This window comes from Capricornis sumatraensis, chromosome 8 (genome assembly GCF_032405125.1).
Source record: "Capricornis sumatraensis isolate serow.1 chromosome 8, serow.2, whole genome shotgun sequence".
Lineage (NCBI taxonomy): Eukaryota > Metazoa > Chordata > Mammalia > Artiodactyla > Bovidae > Capricornis > Capricornis sumatraensis.
The window spans coordinates 7,114,836-7,133,219 of record NC_091076.1 but is presented as its reverse complement, the minus strand read 5'-3'; positions in this window follow the sequence as shown (position 1 = coordinate 7,133,219).

Genomic DNA, 18,384 nt, shown 5'->3' with positions numbered 1-18,384 from the left:
GAAGCCACCGCAGTGAGAAGCAACGCAGCGCAGCCCTGCTCGCGGCAATTAGAGAAAGCCTGAGCAAAGCAAGAAGACCCAGCGCAGCCACAGATAAATACGTAATGAAAAAAATAATAACGAAGAAAAGCAAAAAGATGTGGTGTCAAAATGAGTTTAAGAGATAAAATTTTAGCCCTAAAATAAAGAATCCCTGCCTATCAACAAGAAAAAGAAAATACAGGCTACTGAAAACTGGGAAATAATACACAGGAGCCATTTATGAAAGAGTCTCAAGTAATAAAAATCATGTAGAAAACAAACTTCATTCATAATCAAGTAAAGGAAAATTAAAATTAAAATCAGATATAGAAGTCTATCATAAAACTGATTATTTCAATGAAAAAGTAGGAAAAATCCAAATGTTCACCTCTAGGTTACCATCAAAAACTATAATGAAATATTGTGTATCCATTAAATACGATGTTATGAAAGTATTTATTAAAGGGAAAATGTTTACAATATATTAAGTTTAAAAATCAGTGTTACGGGTAGGTGCACTTTCCATTTTTGTAAACACAGATAGGCTGACGTACACATCATAAAAGCTACGGAAGACCAGACACTGTGACATTCACAACACTAAGTTATTCCTCAGTGGTGGAATTAGGATTTTTGTTTTCTTCTGATTTTGTCTGTCTGTATTTTGTACTTTTCCACAATCATCCCATACCACTTTTGTAATGAAAAGAAATCTTCTTGGTGACTTTGAAAGGGTCCTTGGCAGAGGAGATGTAAGAATTGTTGCTTTCTATGTACACTCGTCCCCAAGAAGCGGACAGTCTTCTCCCGCTTGGTAATCACAGAGGTAGGGTAGGGTGGGAATAGGGGGAGGAAGGCTGAGGCCCAAGGTCAGCTGGGGGTCAGGAAAGGGATCCAGGAATCCCAACTCTGAAGGTGCTCTGAAGCCCCCAGGGGCCCCCGACCTCGGACAGAAGGTACAGAGGATTTGGAGGTAAAGAACGTGAGTGGATCCCAGGTCCACCAGTTGACACAAAGGAAGCCGCTTTATCTTTCTGAAAATCAATGTCTAGAAAGTGGAAGTAACAGTAATGTAGGATATTGTAAGGACCAAATAAGATGATTATTTTCTTTGCAAGGTATAAAGCCCTAAACAGGGACTTCCCTGGTGGTCCAGTGGTTAAGACTCTGCACTTCCACTGCAGAGAGCATGGATTGGATTCCTGGTTGGGGAACTAAGAACCCACCTGCCTCGCAGTGAGCACCCCACCCCCACAAAAGCCCTAAACAAATGTTAGCTGTTGTAGTTATAACGTTCACCTCCGGTTGAGCCTGAGCAAGAATGCTGGCCAGCTGCTGCCGTCAGGGCTGCACTGGAGATGAGGGAACTGAGGGGCAAGTGTCCATACGTGGTTCAGGAGAACTCTTGTATTTCCCGGTCCAGTCATAGCACGTAAAAATAAAAATAAAATGAGCCTGAAGGAAAGTGTGCAGGCATTCACTGTCTACTCTTTGAGGAAAGAATATGTAATAAGTGATAAGAACTCCCTGGTAGTCTGGTGCTGGCAGTGGAAAGGAGGAGACGGATGAAAATGCAAGAGGTCTTTGATCCCCTTCACCTAGAGTTGTTTACTGATGTTCTGGCAAAATGCTTGGGGGCTGAGGTGGGTGGACCAAGGATGCCACACTCTTCATCTAAGGAGACTGGGAGAGGCTGGGTGGCGGTTCCGGTTAGATGGGTCCCCACCCTGTGTGAGATGGGGGAAGCCATGGCTTGTGGGTGGAGATGGCGGGCACGCCCGTGAATCACAAGCCCCTCTTGTTCAGAACCAGGGAGCTGGTTCCTACAACGCCTCTCACAGCTTTCACGCAGGGTGGCCTCAAACATCCCCAAAGAGCACCACTTTCTTCATCCCACTAGCAGAAGGAGATTTATTGCTGACAAGCTTTCTAATACTGACCATGTTTGGAGACTTAGTCTTGTTTTTAGTATTCATTTTTATTTATTTGGCTATGGGGAGTCTTAGCTGCGACGTGTGGAATCATAGTTCCCTGACCAGGGATCGAACCCAAGCCCCCTGCCTTGGGAGCGTGGGGTCTAAGCCATGGGACCACCAGGGAAGTCCCTGGAGACTCCTGCCTGACTGTGCCTCCCCAAGTCCTCCAAACGAGGTGCTTCATCTTCACGTTTCTTGTCTTGCTTTTCCGCTCCTGTTAGGGTGCCTTTCCTCCTATTCACCCCCTTTCCTTCTTTGGGGTCATTTTGGTTGCTCTTCCTCTCCTCGATGCTCAGTATCCCCCCTTCTCCCCTTGTCCACCTCTCTCTGGTTCTGGGTCCAGCCAGCACCTTCACCTGTGCTCTTCATGTCACAGACACTCGGAGTAACCCGATGCCTGAGCCACAGCACAGAGGACAACTGTGTGCTGAGGCTGCAGAGCCGGCCACTGGTCAGTAGCTGGGGGCTGGGGGTGCCCCTTTCCCCGGGGCCACCAAGCCTGAGGGTTCATGCGTATTTCTCCTCACCCCCTCAACTAGTCCCATTCTCAATTATCCAACAAGCCATTTAAAATCCTTCTCTGACTTTTTCTCATGATACCCTTGCCAGCCCTACTTCCTGGCCCCCAGGCCCCTCCCCGATCTGATCTGCGGGAGCCTCTGATGTATCCAGGCCTTGCTGGTGCCGACATGCCTAGACTGAAAGCGCCGCTCGGCTGTGCGGTTTCGCCTGGTGAACAGAGTCACAGCCTCTTGCCTCCGAGGCGGAAGCAGCGGGGAGAGACCAATGAGGCCTGTCCTGCGCTCCTGCTCAGCTCGGCGGCCTCCCTCCTGTTCTAGGCTCTTCTAGGGCTTTTGTGTGTCCCCGCTATCCAGCCGAGTGCCAGGACAGAGTTTCTCCTGGTCTTCATTCCTGAGAACCTCACCCCACTGCGTTTTTTTCTAATCCGAATCTCATTTCGAAATCTCCTGCCCAAGGGGTTTCCCGACACCTCCCAGTTTTGAATCCACCCGCTGTTTAGCGCACACCCAGATAGAAAATAGAAATGTCAGGGGGGCCTGGATCTGACACTACACCCTGCAGACACTCCTGTGCCCACGACAGCCGTTGCACAGGTTGCACCTGGACAAACAAATCTATTCTTGCCTTATCTCCCACGAGAGAGGGAACCAAGTCGGCTCCAAGCTGCGAACAAGGACTGGCTGGAAGGCTGATGCCAACTCGGCTGTATTCCTTCCCCGGGGGACGCAGAGGGGTGCTGTAACCAAGGGTCCGGCCTGCATCTGGGCCATTCTCTCCAAGCAGCCCACGGAACACTCTGCTCCGAAGTGTCCAGTCCCTCCCAGCTTAGCTCCCCATCCCTGAGAGAAGGGGTGGATTTCTGGCCAGAGATCCCGAGACAGGAGCAGCCGCAAGAACCAACACAGAGAAGTGGGTCAGTGTTTTGCACAAGTGAAAATGGGTTGTTCTCTGCATACAAAGGTGACCCACCACCTGCCTGGTAACCTGAGCCCTGAGCGCTCCCTGTCACCAGCAAAGTGGCTCAGCCTGTGGTCCCAGCCGCGGGCCGTGCTTATTCTCTAGAGGAAGCAGTTTGGGGTTAAAATGGCAACCTGGGTTTCCGTATCGTGTCCTTGCCAATTTTATCTTTAAGGACTAGTCAAAGCCCCAGTTGTGCCTCTAATTCCCAGAGAGCCAGTCCCTTCGTTCAAGTGAGCAGAGTGACATGCAGACATCCAGCCAGCCTCTGAGGTTCTTGTCACCCTCTGACTGAGGCTGATGGTGCCAACCGGAACTAAGCCTTTCTCTCTGCTCCTGTAACTCGAGGCAAGCAAGCTCCTGCTCTTGGCGCATGGTGTCAACCCTACGTCATCTTGGTTCAGCGCAAAGCCTTCAAGGACTGGTGGCAACGACACCACAGAGGAGAGGACTCTCCTGTGCCTCCCCCCCGCCCCACGCGCCAGGGCCGGAGCCCAGCTCTGCTGGAGGAACAGGAGGGTCCTGTTCCTGACAGAAGGATGTGCTCCACGGCGAGGGGCCGGGAGCAAGGGCCCCCTCTCCCTGAGCACAGCCTGGGTGGAACCTCGGCGACGGGAACTGTGGGTTGCAGACTTCACCAACATTTTCTTAAAACTCAGAATTGCTCAGCAGACAACCACACACATGCACACAAAAACACTTAAGTATCCCTTGACATCGAAATGGCACATTTTGTTGGCAGAAACACAGGAGACATCCACTCATGACCGGCTCCCCGACCAGGGATTGAACCCTGGCTCAGAAGTGAAGGGCTTCCCTTGTGTGGCTCACCTGATAAAGAATCTGCCTGAAATGCAGGAGACCTGGGTTCAATTCCTGGGTTGGGAAGATCCCCTGGAGAAGGGAAAGGCTACCCACTCCAGTATTCTGGCCTAGAGAATTCCATGGACTGTATAGGCCATGGGGTCGCAAAGAGTCCAACATGACTGAGCGACTTTCACTTCACTTCGGCAGTGAAAGCACTTATTTCTAACCACTTGGTGAGGATTCCTTGTCTCCCTCCTTTCTAAGGCATTGGCCCATCACATCTTTCTCAATCCCCAGTGCAGAAGTTCGCCATTTTTTTCTACTAAGAACTCCTTTTGGCCACCCAGTGAATGTTCTAGTCCCTTCTAGTGAGTCTAATTAATTAGCATAACTAAACCTCTCCCCCTGTGGCTCTCCAGCTCCACCATCTCCTCAGCCTCTGCTCTGTCTCCCTTTCCTGAAACAACTGCCAGGTTCCTCTCAACAGGGTTTAATGAGCTCCCATTGGACTCTGGGCTCACTTCTACAAACCCCCCGACCTCCACTGTCTCCAGAAGATTCCTGTGTCCTTGGGGCTCTCCTGAGGCTGTCCTGGGCTCAGTGGTTCCTCCTCTGGGGATGCGGATCGAATCCTCATAAGAAACCCAGCTCCTTAAATGACCCAATCAAAAAATGGGCCAAAGAACTAAACAGACATTTCTCAAAAGAAGACATAGAGATGGCTAACAAACACATGAAAAGATGTTCAACATCACTCATTATCAGAGAAATACAAATCAAAACCACAATGAGGTACCATCTCATTCTGATCAGAATGGCTGCCATCAAAAAGTTTATGAACAATAAATGCTGGAGAGGGTGTGGAGATTAGGGAACCCTCTTACACTGTTGGTGGGAAGGCAAATTAGTACAGCCACTATGGAGAACAGTGTGGAGATTCCTTAAAAAACAGGAAATAGAACTGCTTTATGACCCAGCAATCCCACTGCTGGGCACACCCACCGAGGAAACCAGAATTGAAAGAGACACGTGTACCCCAATGTTCATCGCAGCACTGTTTACAATAGCCAGGACATGGAAGCAACCTAGATGTCCATCAGCAGATGAATGGATAAGAAAGTTGTGGTACATATACACAATGGAGTATTACTCAGCCGTTAGAAAGAACGCATCTGAGTCAGTTCTACTGAGGTGGATGAAGCTGGAGCCTATTATACAGAGTGAAGTAAGTCAGAAAGAAAAACACCAATACAGTATAATAACACATATATATGGAATTTAGGAAGATGGTAACAATGACCCTTTATGTGAGACAGCAAAAGAGACATAGATATGAAGAACAGACTTTTGGCCTCTGTGGGAGAAGGCAAGTATGGAATGATTTGAGAGAATAGCATTGAAACATGTATATTACCATATGTGAAACAGATGACCAGTCCAAGTCCAATGTATGAGGCAGGGCGCTCAAAGCCGGTGCACTGGGACAACCCAGAGGGATGGGATGGGGAGGGAGGGGGTCGGGGGGCTGGGACTGGGGCAGGGACACATGTACACCGTGGCTGATTCATGTCAGTGTATGGCCCAAACACCACAACGGTGTAAAGGAACTAGCCTCCAATCAAAATAAATAAATTTTAAAAAAAGAAACCCAGCTCCTCATGACCCACGAGGGAAGGTAGAACGGGAGAGGCCTGACAGTCACAGACAGCACAGGTTTAGTGAAGTCACGGCCCAGGGGCAGCTGGCGCGGGGAGGGCCGCCTGCCCAGCACAGCTGCCCTTCAGTCGCCCTCCCGCCAGAGCAGGCCACGCTGTCGCCAGCCCGGGAGGGACAGCAGCATCTTGCTTACGAGGCCTGCAGTTTACCTTGATGGTCCCTGGTCCCCGGCCCCTGGCTGCCTAACTGGCTGTGCTGAGCGAGAGGCCCCAGGAAGGAGGGGTCTCCCTGTGCCCTCCCGCCAGAACGCTGACGCCTCTACACACAAGGGAGCGGGGCTCACCGGTTCCCGGCTGCCTCATCCTTGAAAACATCTTGTCAGTCTGCATCGGAGGAAACAGTCTTCTCATTCTGCCTCCGTTCCTGGAACACGGGTGGGAACTGAGCGGCCTGGCAAGTCACACAGGGGTGGCAGAGGGCTCACCTGATGAGGGGTCAAATCACCACTTATCCCACTTCTGGGGCTGAGTGTCAAGGGCAAGGTCAGGAAGGAGCAATGCCGACCCACTCCACAGTACCACCCGGGGCCATGTCCAGAGCGTCAGCTCCTTGCTCTCCGGCCCCAGCCCCGAGGCCGCAGAAGGAAGCCTGGACTGTGAAGATTCGTGAACTGACCCAAGTGCAACAGCGAGTCAGGCTGTGCTCTTCCTAAAATACTTCAAACTAATTACTTTGTGACAAGTGTCTCATTGATCTGGCCAACAACCAAGGAAAGAAAGAAAAAAGGGAAAGGGGAGAAGAAGCCTTCTCATTTTACTGAAACGAAAGTGAATGGGGGGACTTCCCTGGTGGTCCAGTAGCTAAGACTCCATGCTCCCAAGGCAGGGGGCCCAGGTTCGATCCCTGGTCAGGGAATTAGATCCCAGCGCAGTCAAATAAATTTAAAATACATTTTTTAAGTGAACGGAGAGGGGGAGCTTTGGGGTGAATCAGGAAGCCAACAAAGAAGTATAAACAAACTCAAAAATCCTGACCCTGGCCCCAGGGCCACAGCACATCAGATAGTTGAGGGTGTGCCTGTGTGTGTTTGCGTCTGAGAGAGAGAGAGAGAAAGAGAAATCGAGAGAGGGAGGCAGGGGTCCTCTACTCTGGTCTCTGACAGTTCAGACTGACTCCAAAAGACGGGGTGAACTTGACCCCTCTACACTCCCACCCCCGCCTTCCCCAAACTTTGTAAATAATAGAGACGCTCACTAGAGTAATTAGAAGTAAAAAACTGTCAGCCAAGTGGTTTAGAAGGTGTGGCTGTAAGCATTCTGTGTGTTTTCTCTAAAGGAGGACTGTGTAGACAGTCAAACACGCGAGTTTAATAAGCTTATAAATTTGGAGTGACTCCACATCTTACAGTGAGGTCTGGGGTTCGCCTACGTCACCTGTGAAGTCAAAGAGGCGGCCGTGGACTTCTCCTCCCTGAACGTGGCCTCCAAAGTCTGCGCCCAGGGTTTCTGCCTCAGTCTGTCTTTTTTCCTGTGTAACTGACCCAAACAATTCAGCCCCTGGTGTTTTTGCCGAGGGAGGTAACAACTCCTGGTATTCAGAGATGTTTTCTGATGTCCTATCTCTTTCCTCCCCTCCTTAGTCTGCCCTGAGCTACCTGAAATAGCTTAATCAGCGCTGATCTCCTTCAGGAACTTGCATGCTTCCTAGAAGAGACGGAGACTTGTCCTGGATAGCTCCTACAAATCCGCAAGGTGCTCAAGTTCCAGGCACTCTAATCTCAGTAATCACTGTTTACCTCAGTGCTTTTCTGGCCTCTTCTACCTATGGTATTTCTAAACATTAATTTAATTGAACTTAAAAGATATTGTGCATAATGTGCCATAATTCGGCAAGCAAATCCTGTCAACGGTGCCCTGCTGACGGGCACGTGTAGGGCAGGACACCACACTGTCAGCAGGACCGTCCCACGTGCGACTCTGAGCCCCGAACAGCCGCAGCGGTGGGGCTCCCCACGAGGGAGGCACACATGGGTAATGCCACTCATCTGGGGCCTCACTGCCCCGCTGGATTGAAAGGGGCTCTCTCTTTCCAGGCGCTTTGTTCTGCGGAACTCACGCTTGGGCTGCCCCTTCAATATTTCACTCTCTTTCTGGCACATGCCAGCCTGGACAAGAAGACAGAGCAAGTCTGTAGCTGAATACCTTGTCAGCTCTTTTCACAGAGCACTGATAATATTCAGGGTTTACTGTCCCCATCATGGAACTATCTGTTAACAGATGGACAGACAGACTCCTAACCAGGGCTGCTACATGTACTCTGACTTATGCCCTTGGTTCCACTCCTTTTGAAGATTATTTGGGTGGGGGGCTTCCCTGGTGACCCAGTGGTAAAGAAGCCGCCTGCCAGTGCAGGAGACATGGGTGTGATCCCTGGTCTGAGATGATCCTCTACATGCTGCAGAGCAACTAAGCCCAGGCTCCACAACTTCTGAGCCGGTGTCTAGAGCCCGGGAGCCGCAGCTACGGAGCCCACTGCAATGAGAAGCCCACGCACCTAAACAAAGAGAAGTCACTGCTCACTGCAACCAGAGAAAGCACGTGCAGCAACAAAGACCCAGCACAGCCATAAATAAATAAATGAAAGGAGGAAATGATATTTATTTTAAAAGATTATTGACTCCAATTAAAATAAATAAATTTAAATTAAAAAAAAGATTATTTAGAGGGAATGCTCCACTGGCTGCTGTTTTTCAGATTCTGTCATTCTCGTGAGTTTTCCTTTGAGAATATAACTAAGACTGGACTCGCTTGGCGGTCCAGGGGTTAAGACTCTTGCCCAGAAACTAAGATCCCACATGCCGCAGGGTACAACCAGAAATTGTAAACAAACAAGTAAATAAAACTTGTTTTAAAAAAATGTAATTTGTAAAAAGAAGATGCATATAACCAAGACAAAAGAGATGCCCCAATCCTGTGGATGAGTGGGTAAAAATTTTAAGATGAGGGAATTGAGGAGAAACCTCATTACATCCTAAGGACTCTTGGTGCAAGAGTTGCCAAAGGCACTCTCTCTCTCCCACAGCAGCTGGAGACACAGGCCTGCCCTCCCCAGGCTGACTGAGCTGGACTCAGAAAGCTGTGCTACCTCCCTCCCAACAGAATCAGTGTCCAAGCCTCCCTGGACTCCTCTGAAATATCACCAAGCAGAAGTCCTTTTGAGGGGTGATCACAACCTTCGAGAAGCCTAGTGCCGCCGATCTCTCTGTCTTTGGCAGATTCACAGGACTCAGGAAAGGGGGGGGCGGTCCTGGAAGGTAGCAGCCCAGGTGCCAGTGAGGAACTGTGCCCGGGGGGCAAGGAGACCGGCTGAGAAGGAAGGCGCTTCCGGAGATGCTGCTGCACACACAGGTCTGAGCTGGAAGGCGGAACTAGAAACTGAATGATGAAATAGAAACACATTCTTAGTGGTGATCAAACTCCCAGATTAAACCCGCTTTATTTCTTTAAAAAAAAATTCATCTCTGTAGCATCTGTTTGCCTCTGGGCATGTGAAACTTTTTCCTTCTCTCTTCCTGTTCAGTCCTCTTCCAGAGGCAAGAGGGGTGAGAAGCATCACGTTCTGATTCGGCACCAGCTTGGGTCACGAGTGGATGGATCGTTCTCCTTATAAATGCATCAAATCTGACCAATCGACACGTGGGGCTGACAATCACTGAGTGTTTTGAACGAAAAACCACAGCAGTGAGGAGCTCTAAAAGGCCACAGCCTCTGCTTTGAGGTGCTTCTGTGGGACTGATCATGCCAGCCTGGCTGCACCTGGCTTTATGCACCTGCCCGGACCTCTGCACAGGTCAGGGTTTTCTAAATGGAGACCTCAGCCCTTCCTGACTCACCGGTAATCAGACCCTTTGTTTTCATTTAAGACATCCTCCACTGGTAACAGCTTTGGATGGTTATCCTCTGGTTTTTCTATCCTCCCACCTACTTACATCCTCCAGAAGAGTCTCATATTTAAATAAGTCCAAGCATGAATCTCTGGTAAACAGAACACTACTCCTGTAAAAAGGGTAAGTCTTCCTGAGTTTGTGTGCCTCAGCTGGGACTGCTGACACTAATAATTCTTTTTTTCTAGAACTGATCTCCATTGTATCTTCCATTTTCTTTTCATCTTTGATTTTTTTTTTTTAATCACAAAAGAAGAGGTTTGTTGCCTAAACTGACAAAAAACAGGTTGATAACCAATTTGTGTCTTGTTGTATAAAAAATTCTTTAAGGTCCTACAAACACAGGTGATTATTACCAAAAGACTTGCATTATAAGGGAAGCGGAGGAATCCTGCAGGGAGCTTACGGCCTGGGTAAGGTCATTTCTGAGCAGGTAACAACTGTTTCACAGAGCTGCTCACAGGCCTGTCTGATGGCCACATTTTCAGAACTGAGAATTGGTGGCAGTCTGATGTGCCCAGCAAAGGGCCAGTGTCTTCTGCCTCAGAAATTTAGATTGTCCCCAAAGCTGATGCCACATGGCTTCCCACAGCACAGCTCAAAAAAGCCTTTCTCTGCTGCACTCAGCTTAGTAGGTGAACACAGGGATCTCACAATCGTTTCACCCCTCAATTTCCTCCCACTGCCCGCTCATTTTGGTAAACCAGAGTTTATCACGTTGAAGAAAGCAAAGGTTCAAACAATCCTCCAACTGACCTATCCACAATTTTCATTTTTCCCCCCACCAAATCAGCCCCCTTCCCCTTTAAAAAAAGATAGGTCAGCAGAACATGAGCATAGCTCCGCCTACTGATGATTCCTGGCAGGACCTGTTACTGCTCTGTATAAGGCTGGCACTTTCCAGATTAAAAAGCAATTCTTTCAAAACCGCAGTCCAAGAGCTATTAGGACATGGACTTTGGACAAATGCCATAGGTGACAGTCCCGGGCATCTTCCAGAGACAGGAGGCAAAAGACCCACTAGCAGGAAGAAATCTTCAATGATCACGTAGAAAAGCTAAAAGTAAAATGTTGGAACCTGTTCAACCACCCTACTTCAGTTAGAAGGTACTTTTTAACAACATTAGGAAAGCGAAACTAGCTGTGGGTGGGGTAGAAATGTTGCCAGGTCATCCCGCCTTAAAAAAAAAAAAAAAAACCCACGATTGTGCCTACATGACAGACGTGCGGCGGTGGCACCATGGTGGCACCGCTGTACCACGTGGCCACGAGGACCACGCTAGCATTCTCTGTGGCTCCTGCCCAGGGGGCTATTCCCCATGTTTCGGTGACCATTAGCTCATCACTTGAGGTGACTGGGTTACTGATTTGTTATTCCACAGCGTGATTAAGAAACAATCATCTAGGAAAACACAGATGCACACATCAGTGTGTAAGAAAAGGCCCGAGGGTGCTGAGGGCTTGCTGGGTCAGGCTTCTTGGTGCGAGGGTGGGCGGGTAGGGGGCAGGAGGGCAGGACCCAGGGAGGTACGGCCCGGCGACTCCGAGGCCAGCCCAGCAGCGCCCTCTCCTGGAAGTCTGGGAGCACGCCATCGGGGCTGGGTGGATACGGACCAACCCGGCGCGAGCGTGCAGGCCTTCTTCCAACCAGATGCGCGACTGCCCTCTATTGGACAAAATGCTTTTCAGCTTTGCCGGACAGCCGGCTAAAGGGAAACATTGGCTATAAGGCCCGCCAGGTGGCTTTAGGCAGGACCTTCTAAGTTTCAGTTTCCACATTTATAAAATGGGAGTGGTCGGTAACAGTATCTGGCCTTGCAAAGGGCTGTTATCAGGAGGAAATGAATGAAGTACCACTGTGTTCTACCTCTGCCTGCCGTTCTGCTCTCTGCCCTGACAAGATCCAGGTCACTTTCCTGAGGTGATCTTTCTCTCCAGGGCCTTTGAACCAAGGGCACAATCATAAAAACCATTTAGTCATACTACTGTAAGCTCTAGTAGCTAGTGGCACCTCACTTCTGGTAGCTTTAATAACTTCACAAATGCGTTAAGTGTAATTCTGGAAGCACTTTTTTTAAAAAAACATTTCAGTTCAGTTCAGTTCAGTTCAGTCGCTCAGTCTTTGCGACCCCATGAATCGCAGCACGCCAGGCCTCCCTGTCCATCACTACTTCCGGAGTTCACTCAAACTCACATCCATCGAGTCGGTGATGCCATCCAGCCATCTCATCCTCGGTCGTCCCCTTCTCCTGCCCCCAATCCCTCCCAGCATCAGAGTCTTTTCCAATGAGTCAGCTCTTCACTTTAGGTGGCCAAAGTACTGGAGTTTCAGCTTTAGCATCATTCCTTCCAAAGAAATCCCAGGGCTGAACTCCTTCAGAATGGACTGGTTGGATCTCCTTGTAGTCCAAGGGACTGTCAAGAGTCTTCTCCAACACCACAGTTCAAAAGCATCAATTCTTCGGCACTCAGCCTTCTTCACAGTCCAACTCTCACATCCATACATGACCACTGGAAAAACCATAGCCTTGACTAGATGGACCTTTGTTGGCAAAGTAATGTCTCTGCTTTTCAATATGCTATCTAGGTTGGTCATAACTTTCCTTCCAAGGAGTAAGGAATCGTCTTTTAATTTCATGGCTGCAATCACCATCTGCAGTGATTTTGGAGCCCCAAAAAATAAAGTCTGACACTGTTTCCACTGTTTCCCCATCTATTTCCCATGAAGTGATAGGACCAGATGCTATGATCTTAGTTTTCTGCATGTTGAGCTTTAAGCCAACTTTTTCACTCTCCTCTTTCACTTTCATCAAGAGGCTTTTTAGTTCCTCTTCACTTTCTGCCATAAGGGTGGTGTCATCTGCATATCTGAGGTTATTGATATTTCTCCCGGCAATCTTGATTCCAGCTTTATCATGACTTAAATCAATGTTCTGATACTTTATGGTTAGTGTCTAAATCCTCCATTGGATTATGAATCCCCTAAGTTCGGGGACCTATGTGTCTTCCGTATTACCGGTACCTACCAGCACAACACATGTGCGATAAATATCTGTTGAATAAACACATAGATGAATCATAAGAATTGGTGAAGGTCAGCCAGAAAGGGCACAGTCAGAAATGGGGAGGAAAACCCCTTTTCAAGAGTGCTAACAGGGACTCCCCTGGTAGTTCAGTGGCTAAGACTTCATGCTCCCAATGCAGGGGACCTGAGCTTGACCCCTGGTTGGGATCTCACATAAGACAACTAAAGATCCTGTGTGCCACAGCTGAGAAAGAAAAGAAAAGAAAAGAAAGAAAAAGATCCTACATGCAGCAATAAAAACTCAAGATCTCCCATGCCACAGCTAAGATCCAGCACAGTTAAATAAATTACTTACAAATTTAAAAAAAGAGTGGTGACAAACTAATATTAAAAATGAGAGACTTCCCAGATGGTCCAGTGGCTAAAACTCTGTGCTCCCAACACAGCAGCCCCCGGTTCAATCCCTGGTCAGGGAACTAGATCCCACATGCTGGAACTGAAGATCCTGCATGCTGCAACTAAGACTCCTATGCAGCCAAATAAATAAATAATTTTTTTTTACAAATGAAAGGGCAGGGTGATGAAAAAATTTCAGAACTAAATAGAGGTAATCGTTGCACAATCACGTGAAGACACTAGATTTCACTGGAGCATACACTTTAAAATGGTTAATTATATGTTATGTGGATTTCACCTCAATAATAAAAAAAATGAAAGGGCAGAATTGTAAATAATTATGATCCATGATGATTTAGACATTCTACAAATATTTGATGAAGTCAATATAAAGAGAATAACTTTGATACAGTGCTTGATGGTTTACAAAAATTTCTCCACGTAAATGATTCACCTGTGCCTCTCAACTGGCCCATGGACTTGCCCAGCAGGAAACCAAGGAGCCCGGATGTTCCCACTGCTGCTGCTGCTAAGTCGCTTCAGTCGTGTCCGACTCTGTGCGACCCCATAGATGGCAGCCCACCAGGCTCCTCCGTCCCTGGGATTCTCCAGGCAAGAACACTGGAGTGGGTTGCCATTTCCTTCTCCAATGCATGAAAGTGAAGTCGCTCAGTCGTGTCCGACTCTTAGCGACCCCATGGACTGCAGCCTACCAGGCTCCTCTGCCCATGGGGTTTTCCAGGCAAGAGTACTGGAGTGGGTTGCCACAGTGACTTCCTATTCCTCAGATAGGCTAGGAGCGCTTACCACTGGGGGGCGCTGTCCCCTCGGCCTCCTGCCTGAAAAGGACTTCCTCCAATGAGTTGCTTCTCTCTCACCCCTTTCTGGGCCTGACTTGGAGAGTAACCTCATCAGAAAACCTTCCCTAACGACTTTCCCTAAAAAAAAACACAGTCCAGCCACTCCCCTCTGTCATTCTCTCTCTGCTACCCTTCTTGGTTTTCTTCAAAATTCTTAGCTCATATTACATATGGACACAGATTTTCTGTCTCCTTCCACAACACCATAGGCAACAGAACAGGAATATTTGTCAGTTTTGTTTTCTGTTACAATCCTGACTTCTGGAATAGTGCCTGATAGGTGCTGTAGAAATACTTGTCAAAGAATGGAGACGGAGAATTTGACCAAGAACCTGTCTGGAACCTTGGGGGAGTCTAGGCTTTATAGGTGATACTACAGAAATGAAATTGCAACATGTGTGTGTGCCCAGTCATGTCTGACTCTCTATGACCCCATGGACTGTAGCCTTCCAGGCTCCTCTGTGGGAATCTCCAGGCAAGAAAACTGGAGTGGGGTGCCATTTCCTTCTCCAGGGGATCTTCCTGACCCAGGAATTGAACCTGTGTCTCTTTCGTCTCCTGTGTTGGCAGGTGGATTCTTTACCGCTGAGCCAACTATAATGTGACTGAGATAAAGTACCAGTTGTTACAGCGCTGTGATGAAAGGCCACGTTGTTCGTGAATGAGTAGCTGTGTGTTCCTCTTGTCCCCAAGGGCAGGGCACCTGTCTGTTGTGTCCCTGGCTCAGCATGGTGCCAACCACCTAATACGGGCATTTGTCTAACGATATCAACAAGACATGATGTATTCCAGGTGATACTGCCAAGAATGGAAGAACTGACCACAACACACATCCAGGTCCCACCCTGGGTGTGCACACCAGGGGACCAGGGGTGGAGAATTTCTGAGGAGGAGAGGAAGGAAGGAGAATGTGCTGGGCAAGAGTCAGAGTCCAAGGAGCACCAGAGCGTGACCTCCCAAGCCTTAATTACTCAGGGTAGAAACAGCTCCTGAGACCAGAGTGATCTGCAGTGCAAACCTTGTAAGATTAATTTGGGCCCACTAGAGATCAAATTGCCAAAATCTGCTGGATCATCGAAAAAGCAAGAGAATTCCAGAAAAACATCTATTTCTTCTTTATTGACTATGCCAAAGCCTTTGACTGTGTGGATCACAATAAACTGTGGAAAATTCTGAAAGAGATGGGAATACCAGACCACCTGACCTGCCTCCTGAGAAACCTACATGCAGGTCAGGAAGCAACAGTTAGAAGTGGACATGGAACAACAGACTGGTCCCAAATAGGAAAAGGAGTACGTCAAGGCTGTATATTGTCACCCTGCTTATTTAACTTATATGCAGAGTACATCATGACAAATGCTTGGCTGGAAGAAGCACAAGCTGGAATCAAGATTGCCGGGAGAAATATCAATAACCTCAGATATGCAGATGACACCACCCTCATGGCAGAAAGTGAAGAGGAACTAAAAAGCATCCTGATGAAAGTGAAAGAGGAGAGTGAAAAAGTTGGCTTAAAGCTCAACATTCAGAAAACGAAGATTATGGCATCTGGTCCCATCACTTCACGGCAAATAGATGGGGAAACAGTGGAAACAGTGTCAGACTTTACTTTTTGAGCTCCAAAATCACTGCAGATGGTGATTGCAGCCATGAAATTAAAAGACAATTCCTTACTCCTTGGAAGGAAAGTTATGACCAACCTAGATAGCATATTGAAAAGCAGAGACATTACTTTGCCAACAAAGGTCCATCTAGTCAAGGCTATGGTTTTTCCAGTGGTCATGTATGGATGTGAGAGTTGGACTGTGAAGAAGGCTGAGCGCCGAAGAATTGATGCTTTTGAACTGTGGTGTTGGAGAAGACTCTTGACAGTTCCTTGGACTGCAAGGAGATCCAACCAGTCCATTCTGAAGGAGATCAGCCCTGCGATTTCTTTGGAAGGAATGATGCTAAAGCTGAAACTCCAGTACTTTGGCCACCTAAAGTGAAGAGTTGACTCATTGGAAAAGACTCTGATGCTGGGAGGGATTGGGGGCAGGAGGAGAAGGGGATGACCGAGGATGAGATGGCTGGATGGTATCACTGACTCGATGGACGTGAGTCTGAGTGAACTCCGGGAGTTGGTGATGGACAGGGAGGCCTGGCGTGCTGTGATTCATGGGGTCGCAAAGAGTTGGACACGACTGAGTGACTGAACTGAACTGAGGGAGAAGATCCCAGAGCAGACCTCCTAAGAGTTGGGTCAGGGTGGTCTGACAACACAGTAACCCTTGCAAGATGGACAATGAACCTCTGAGACCCAGTGGCCATCCCAGAGGAGTGTCCAGTGGCCTCTGAGAAATCTGTGCCCAGGAGCAGCAGCTGCCACCTTCCTTCAGTCCACAAGTCAGGCAGCCAAGCACAGGGGAAAACCCTCTGGGGTCGCATACAGGACACAGACTAGGAGCCAAACTCCTAAAGCTTTGCTGTCTTCTCTCTTCCTTGCACCTGTCTGAACCTGTGTCTCTTAAGTGCAGTTTACAAATTGCAAACAATCTCACACAAACATAAAATTTATCAGTTGTCCAAACTGGCGGCTGCTATGGCCCTTGTTACATCTTAGATGGAACAAAATAGTTAACGTGGACAGATACCTGTTTGTCATCCTGAGCCTCACATTCTAACTAAATGGAACAGAAACATGTTTCAACCTTTAGTAAATTGCAAAAACCTTTAAAAAATGTTCTGAACTTGAATTTCTACAGAGAATTCCAAGCTATGTAAGCTATGACACACACACACATATTTTCTCCAAAAACTTCCTTACAATATGTTCCAAGTTCACAGCTCAAAATTCCAGCAGGGACTTCCCTGGTGGTCCAGTAGTTAAGACTTTACTAAGCAGTGGGTAATGGGTTCGATCCCTGATCATGGAGCTGAGATCCCACATGCCTCACAGCCAAAAAACCAAAACATTAAAATAGAAGCAATATTGTAACAAATTCAATAAAAACTTTGAAAATGGTCCACAGCAAAAAAAAAAAAAAAAAAACCTTAAAAAAAATTCAAGCAAATTAATCAATTACAAAACAAATTAAACACAAAAAAATCACAACATGATTTGTATAGCTCCCATTACTGTGGCCATTTTCCAAGGGGTGATTGACACTTCATTTTAGTGGGTGTTGTTTCCGGGAACTGCGACCATTGACCTTTGGCCTGTACGTAAACCTCCTCCTTGTGGGCACTCAAGCATGGGTGGGTATTTAGTTTTTCTCAATTCCCAGAGCACGAAAGAAAAAACAAACAAAGCAAAACGCATTACTGTTTTTGTCTTATATTCCCTAACATTCAGAAAGAGTGTTTAGCCATCAGTTGGAGGCCTGGGCTTGACATGAGATCAAATGAACAGGCACAGCCTGGTGTCAAACTGAACCAGCAAACTTGAGCATCTGCAAAGGGGGGCAGGGACCCAGGCAGGCTGGCAGGCTCTGGTCAACAGCAGAGCACCAGCCACAGCCAAAGGGAAGGCAGACGGGCAGCAAGAGTTGCTCTACGGGCCCAGGCGGCCAGAGCTTCTTACTTTTCAGGAAAAACCAGAAACCCAGGTTTAAATAGGAACTCTATTTTTAAACATTAGCAATTAGTGCTAAAAACTGCTTTCAGAATATTCTATGGGCCAAGTGACTCTCCTTGCAGCCCTGTGGTTAAGATTTTGCCTGTCAATGCAGGGAACGTGGGTTCGATCCCTGGTCAGGGAGCTCAGATCCCACATGTCACAAAGCTCCTCCCCAAAAAATCAAAACATAAAACTGAACGAATATTGCCACAAATTCAACAGACTTTAAAACTGGTCGCATTAAAAAAAAAAAAAAAAACTTTTAAAAAGTCGTTTGGAAAAAAAAAATATTCTATGGGCCAAGCGGTATACATTTGTGGCCTAATATGGCCCTCAGGCTGCCTGGCTGTGCATTTGGAGAGCCCGAATCTGCCACTCATTAACCGTGCCTGGTGGTTGCTTTCCTCCCTTCCCTTGGGTTCAAATCCTTGGATTCAAAGTGATATACCTGCCTAGTCACTTTGACCACTCCAGGGCCCAACTTCTTCATCTATAAAATGCAGATAATAACATAACTCCTCTCATATGGTGATTATGGGAAAAAAGGAGATACGGCAGGCAAAGAATCTACCTGCCAAGCAGGCACTTGGTTAAAGACATCAGCTATGATTAGTTGTAAGCTT